Below are 6465 nucleotides of genomic sequence, written 5' to 3' on the forward strand. Positions count from 1 at the left end.
AAAAAAAAAAAAAAAGATAATAAAGAAATCATCACAACTTTACTGCTGGAGCAGACACATGCCAATAGAAAAACTAAACCCCAAATATAACTACGATGGGGCCGGGGAGATGTCTCAGTAGAACAAGCACTTGCCTGGCAAGCACAAGGGCCTGAGTTCAATCCCCAGTTCCAAAAAAAAAAAAAAAAGAAAGAAAAAATATATATCTACAAATAGCTCAGACAGTCTAACTTGAAAGAATCCTTTGCATTGTTAATATAGCAGGCATATGACATGCACACCTGTAATCCCAGCAGTAGGAAGATGAGGCAGGAGGCTAAGGTGCAGGCCCACCTAAGCTACAGTGAGTTCAAGGGGCTAGTCTGAACTACGTATCAGGATCCTGTCTCAAAACAAAAACATGTCCAATGTATTCATTGAATAACTCTTAGAGAAACAAGACATTCTGATCAAGAACAGTAACAGAATGTTCTTAGTCTAAACACTCTCCTCAGCCGCTACTGAAGAGGAAGGGGGAATTCAAGACTTTTACCAATAGCTTACAATTATAATATAATCGTATAATTATTCTGTTAGTGCTTCAACGCCTAAAAACACGATGAGACAAACCAAACTTACTTTACTAGTGTACAAAACATCACTGTAAAATCCAAAGGCCTCACCACAGTGTACCAAATATACGGCAGACATTATCTCATCACAGAAACAGTAAAAGGTTAAGAATCAGTGTTCCTATTTTATAATGAAAACCTTAAGGGACAGAAGGTATACACTGTGTTGAAAGTCAGTTAGCTAGTGAGTAGCAAGAATGGACCTCAGGGGCCAGGAAAATGGCTCAGTGGAGTAAGGGCTTTCCTGGCAAGCGCAAGGGTCTGAGTTCAATCCCCAGTTCCCCCCCCCCCCAAAAAAAAAGAATGGACCTCAATCTATTCTGCAGTTAAGCCCAGTTCCTCCTATCACCTCCTTGCAACTGTATCACTCCCTGGTATCCTCACTTTTGGGGGAAAACAAAGAATCCTTGAAATGTTACCATGAAACATTACTACTAAAGTTTCTTAAAATCAGAAAATCACACTTGTACATACAAAGAAAATCAATCAGAATTCAGACACAATCATCACAACTGGGACAAAAAAAATCAGAATTATAACCTAGCCATCTCAAGGACTGGGGCCTGATTTAAAGGTTATCAACCTGAATCCACTATTTTTTAAGCTTATATATCAATGAGAAATTGATAATCTCCCTTACTGAATAATTAAGCTTATTGGTGGTAAAGTAGCATTCACTTCTCACAAAATTCATGTTTCTAAACCACAAAGACACAGAGAATACGTCTAGTATAGGTTAACGATTCCACAGAAATGTCTAGTATAGGTTAACGATTCCACTCCAGTAGAACCTTATAACAGGACTGGAATAGTTCAGCATTCTAAACTTCAGGTTCTGTTTTCATGAATAAAATTCCATCCATGTACAAATAACAAAACCAGGAAAGTACAATGGCTTCACTATAGTCTTTGCAAGAAAACAAACCACTTGATTTTCACTTGATTTTCAAAAGTGCTCGTTACACTATTTCCAATACTGGGCAGTACCACTTTCTTCTACAAAAGACTCTCAATCAAATAATCTTTTTTCTAGAATATTCCCAAAACTCAAACTATCAGTAAACAAGCCTTCCAAACCCATTTCCTCACCTAAGAAATGGAAGAAATCACCTATGTCTGTTTGCTTTTAATCAAAGTATTTTTTTTTGCAGACAGGGTCTCACTATCTGTAGTCTAGGCTGGCCTCAAACTCACCAATCTTCCTGCTTCAGTGATACCACTGCTGGGATTACAGGCATGTGCCACCATGACTAGCCGCACCTTTCTAATCAAAATAAACTAATGGTTTTTTGTTGTTGTTGTTGTTGATAAATTTAAAGCCACCATGTTGAAGATTCTACAAATCTCATTAGCACCCCTAATAACAGCCAATCTCTTAAAATTCCTAATAATAATAAATACTGCCTTTTCTGATATAAAAGGCCTGTCAAAATAGTTATCTAAAACGAATTTCCACTGGGCGTGGTTGCCTGTAGTCTCAGCTCTCAGAAGGATCTCCATGAGTTTGAGGCCAGCCTACTTAGTGAGAGCCTGCCTCAAAAAAAAAAAATAATAATAATAATAATCATTCATTCATGCATTCATTCATTAAAATAAAATGGATTTCCAACTAGGTGTTGCAGCACACACCTATAATTCCAATACTCAGCTGAAGCAAGAGGACACTACAGTTCCATGCTAGCTAGCCTGTACTACATTATATAGTGAGTTCAAGATCAGTCAAAACTATATAGCAAGATGTGGCACAAAAAAAAAAAAAAAAAGAATGTATAAATAAAATAAAACTAATTTCTATGTGAAAAAGAAACTTGGCCAGGTGTGGTGGTGCAATCCTATAAACCTAGAACTCTGGAGGCTGAGGAGTTGGCCATCCTGCACTACATGGTGAGACCCTGGCTAAAAAAGAAAACCACACAAGCACAGCACATTCTAAAAAAGGATAGGGAGAGGGGCTCATTTAAAATGTTTAAACCAAACTGGCTTCATTGAGCTATTTGTAGAACCCGAAGACTTCCTGCTTTACCTAAGAAGGTAAAGTCATTTCCCAAACAAAAGAAAACCTGGCAGATGGGACATTTTGAAAAGTGAATACCTAAGCAATCAGCATGTCTTGGGCAATTTTAGCATAAAAATTAAGACTATGGGGGGGGGAATTTAAATGGCTTATCTTCTAGGAACTCTCAAAGCTCACCAAAAGTTATGTGTAAAATTTGAAATGTTTTAATTTTTATTTATTTATTGGATACAGGGTCTCGATATGCAGCTTGGACTCATAGTGATCCTCCTGTCTCAGCCTCCCCACAGTTGGAATTACAGGTGCACACCACCACGCCCGGTTCTGGTGGCCAGCACAGCCTGCCCAAGGTTCCAGGACCAGAATGGCATGCAGACCCGGCATCGAACCCAGGTCTTTGTGCTTGCTAGGCAGGTGATTAGACTGCTGAGCTATCTCCCCAGTCCTGAAATGTATTTTTATTCTTTTTAAAAAATTTCTTGGAGCCCGGGAGATGGCTCAGTAGAATAGGCGCTTGCCTGGCAAGCGCAAGGGCCTGAGTTTAATTCCCAGTTCCACCAAAATTAATTAATTCCTTAAAAAAAAAAAACAGGTTCTAGCTGTATGGCCCAGACTGGCCTCAAACTCAGTGATCCACTGGCCTCAGCCTCCAGGATTCTGGGATCAATAGGCATGCACCATCATGCCCAGCTGAAAAGTATTTTTATATAAATGACCTATACAAGTAAGAAATTTAGAGAAGTTAATGTGGTTTACAGTTCATGTACTAATTCCCCAAATGAACATCACTATTCCAATTTAACATGCACTATAAAATATTTTTAAAGGCTGGGCATGGTGATGCTCCCCTGCAATCCCAGCACTCGGAAGGCTGGAGAACCACTGTGAGTTCAAGCCCAGCCTGGGCTACAAAGTGAGTTCAAAACTAGCCTGAACTGCATAGTGAGACTGTGCCTCAAAAAAGGAAAAAAAAAAAAAAAATTTAATTAATCAAAGTATTTTTAAGCATAAGCCACATGGAGTTAAAAAATATATATATTTTAGGCATTTGAGCTGCCAATCCTAGCCATTCTACCACTGTTTCCAAACTATTTATGTCAAGGTGTGGTTTTGTTTTATTTTCTTTTGTTTTCTTTTTCTAATATCTAATAAGAGTTTGAACTTCAAACAAAGGAACACGGATTAAACTATCCTTTTACTAAAATGCTTAGTGGCTTTAAAAGTGTTTATTTTTATCACACTGAACAAAACACTGTGGTCATAAATTTATTTTAAAGCAATTCATCTCAAACCCAAGCTAAACAAACTCCAAGTTCAAAAAGCTATGGCCTTAAAATGAATTCAAATATGGCTAAGGCAAAACGCATACTCAAAAGTTCACAATCCAGTATTTCCAGATAAAAGAATCAAGAACACCGAGTATTTCACAAAGTTAAAATTTGCAGAGGATGAAATGTTTCACTTTGTTTACTAAAACTGCATCGGAACCCACATAACGTATCTTCAGAAAGGCTTGTCTTGGTGAGCTTTCTCCAGCGTTCCACAAAACAGCTAGAGCTACAACCCTTTTGTCTCAGAAATAACTGACTTTAACAGAACCTCAACAAAAGGCCTCATAAAATCTTATTCTTACCAATCGCAGTAATAATCGGAAGTGAACAAAATGATCAAGCGCTAAGGACGGTGTTTTCTTAATGGAACAATGAAGGGGAACGATCCTCCAAAGTTATGGGGAGGATCGTCTCCTCTTGCTAATTGTATGTGGGTTTCTTTGATTTGGTTTCGGGGCGAGAGGGAAGGGGGTAACTACAGTGGAAAAAAGTTACAGGAGTGTATTCCTCACGACGTGGAAGTGATAGTGACAAAACAAATGACCTATGTTTACCAAGCATGTCTGCGAGGAAGAAAACTATTATTCTGTATACAGATGTTTCTTCCTACCGGCGAGGTGGTAACCCCTGCTAGACTTGAGAGACACACACACACACACACACACACACACACACACCCCAACGCTGGGAGGCTCAGAGAGGAAGAAGAACCTACCCCAAACACGAGCTCTCACGGAAACAATAGGCCACAAGAACCCAGAAGCCTAAAGAGCGATCTAAAACTTCCTGATCCCCACTTCTCCACATTTAAGGATTGCAAAGTTCCCCCACGGTGGGTCTCGCCCGTGCACTAGGGCCCCGGCTGCTTCTAAAGCGATTTATTGTTCCTCCTCTATCGGCGCCGCCAGGGAAGCTCAAGAAGTCGAAGAAATCCGAGATTGCACAGAATTACACTTACGGCCACACACAACACTCTGGGCTTCGCAAACCCATCAAAAAAAGAATCCGAATGGCATCACCAATCTCCGGGGACTCCCAACAGGGCCGATCACAAATACGGGAGACACCTCTAGGCTCTGGGCCCGGGCCTAAACCCCAGGCATTTTCCTCGCTTCGACCCCGCTCCCCACCCCCCCTCCTTTGATAACAATAGGGGCCTTGCTGCTGACTCCAAAACATGTACGAAGAGCAGCCAGTGAGACGCCTCAGCCAGGGCCCGGCGGCTTTTCCAAAGCCCTTCTGAGCCCCCATCCGCTCTCAAACACCAATACGAAGGGATAATCTGCTCGCTTGGGGTCCGGGGCAGCGTTTGGGGGCAGCGGGGTGCGGATACTCACGGGCGGAGCGGTAGGATGAAGATGGATTTCAGCCCCCCAATCTTCTCTCTCCGGCGCTCTCGCTCCCCCTTACCTTTCACTCCGACAACATGGCGGCCCACTGGGGACTGGGCTGGCGCGGTGCATCATGGGATCGGCTCTGGCCCCGACTCCGGCGGTGGCAGCCGCATGTAAGGAGAACGCAGGCAGCTCTAGAACAGGTTGCCCGGTTGCCATGCCAACCCGGGGCCTGTGTGAACTTGGGAAACTCGCCGTCAACGCTACCCTTGCGCGCGAGAGTGCCCGCCCGACGGGCGAGCGCGCGCCGGCGGGGGTTGGAGCATGGACGCGCACCTGAGAGCGCTCGGAGCCGCGCAGGGACGTCCACGGAGAGCGTCTCGGCCTCCGCGCCTGGGCGGCACGCAGCCCGGCTAGGAGCGGCCGGGTGGGCCGCGCCCCAGAGGCCCGGCGGCGGGTGCGCTGCGCTCACACCCATCACTGAAACGCAGCTGCGGCCCTGTGTTTAATCTTCCAGCCTTCACTTAGCCAGTTTTAAGCAAGAGAGAAAAATGGTAACATCTCAAGAGGACGCCTCCCAGCGCTCTGGGAGGCTGAGGCAGGAAGATCACAACGCCACCCCTTAGGCAGCTTAGCGACTCAGATTGGGCCTCAGAGAAACAAAAGAACTGACAATGTATCTATATCTTAGTTACTTTTCTAGTTGCTGAGGCAAAACACCCAACGCCCAAAATTAAAGGAGGAAAGTGTTATTTGACTGACTTTTCCACTCGTCGGCTGCCCCTCTGGCAGGTGGCAGAAGGACCGCTATTCACCGCAGGCAGAAGGTAGCAAAAGCAACAGTGAACCTTGGGTCTCTCTCCACCCATTATCTTATCCAGACTACTTAGGGCAGTAGCGCTCACGTCCTTAATCCTAGTGACCTTGAGCCTAGAGATGCACCACCGATCAATTGCAGCCTCACTCTAGATCCAGCCACCTCTGAAAAAAACCCACCTCTGACCCCATTAGGCTTTGGGGAGGTATCTGAAGAACCCAAGTCACAACAGTACCTCAAGGGTGAAGGTTCTAAATTGAATTCCCACCGCCATGAAAAAAGTGAAGCAATGCCAGCAGGGCTTAGGGACAGTACCCTAAAATACCTAGTGCAGTGCCTGGAACTTCAGAATCCATCA

At 43.8% G+C, this 6465-nt stretch overlaps 1 protein-coding gene across 15 annotated transcripts in view; it reads right to left on the bottom strand.

The window, feature by feature from the left end:
• Pum1 (pumilio RNA binding family member 1) overlaps positions 1-5393 on the bottom strand; it is a 136148-nt gene extending 130755 nt beyond the window's left edge. For all 15 annotated transcript variants that reach the window (XM_023702990.1, XM_023702989.1, XM_023702987.1 and 12 more), the window contains exon 1: positions 5294-5393. The gene's annotated coding sequence lies outside the window, so the exon portion shown is untranslated. The remainder of the gene's footprint in view (positions 1-5293) is intronic.
• Positions 5394-6465: the final 1072 nt, after the last annotated feature.

The sequence above is a fragment of the Octodon degus genome, unplaced genomic scaffold, assembly GCF_000260255.1.
Source record: "Octodon degus isolate 3935 unplaced genomic scaffold, OctDeg1.0 scaffold00163, whole genome shotgun sequence".
Lineage (NCBI taxonomy): Eukaryota > Metazoa > Chordata > Mammalia > Rodentia > Octodontidae > Octodon > Octodon degus.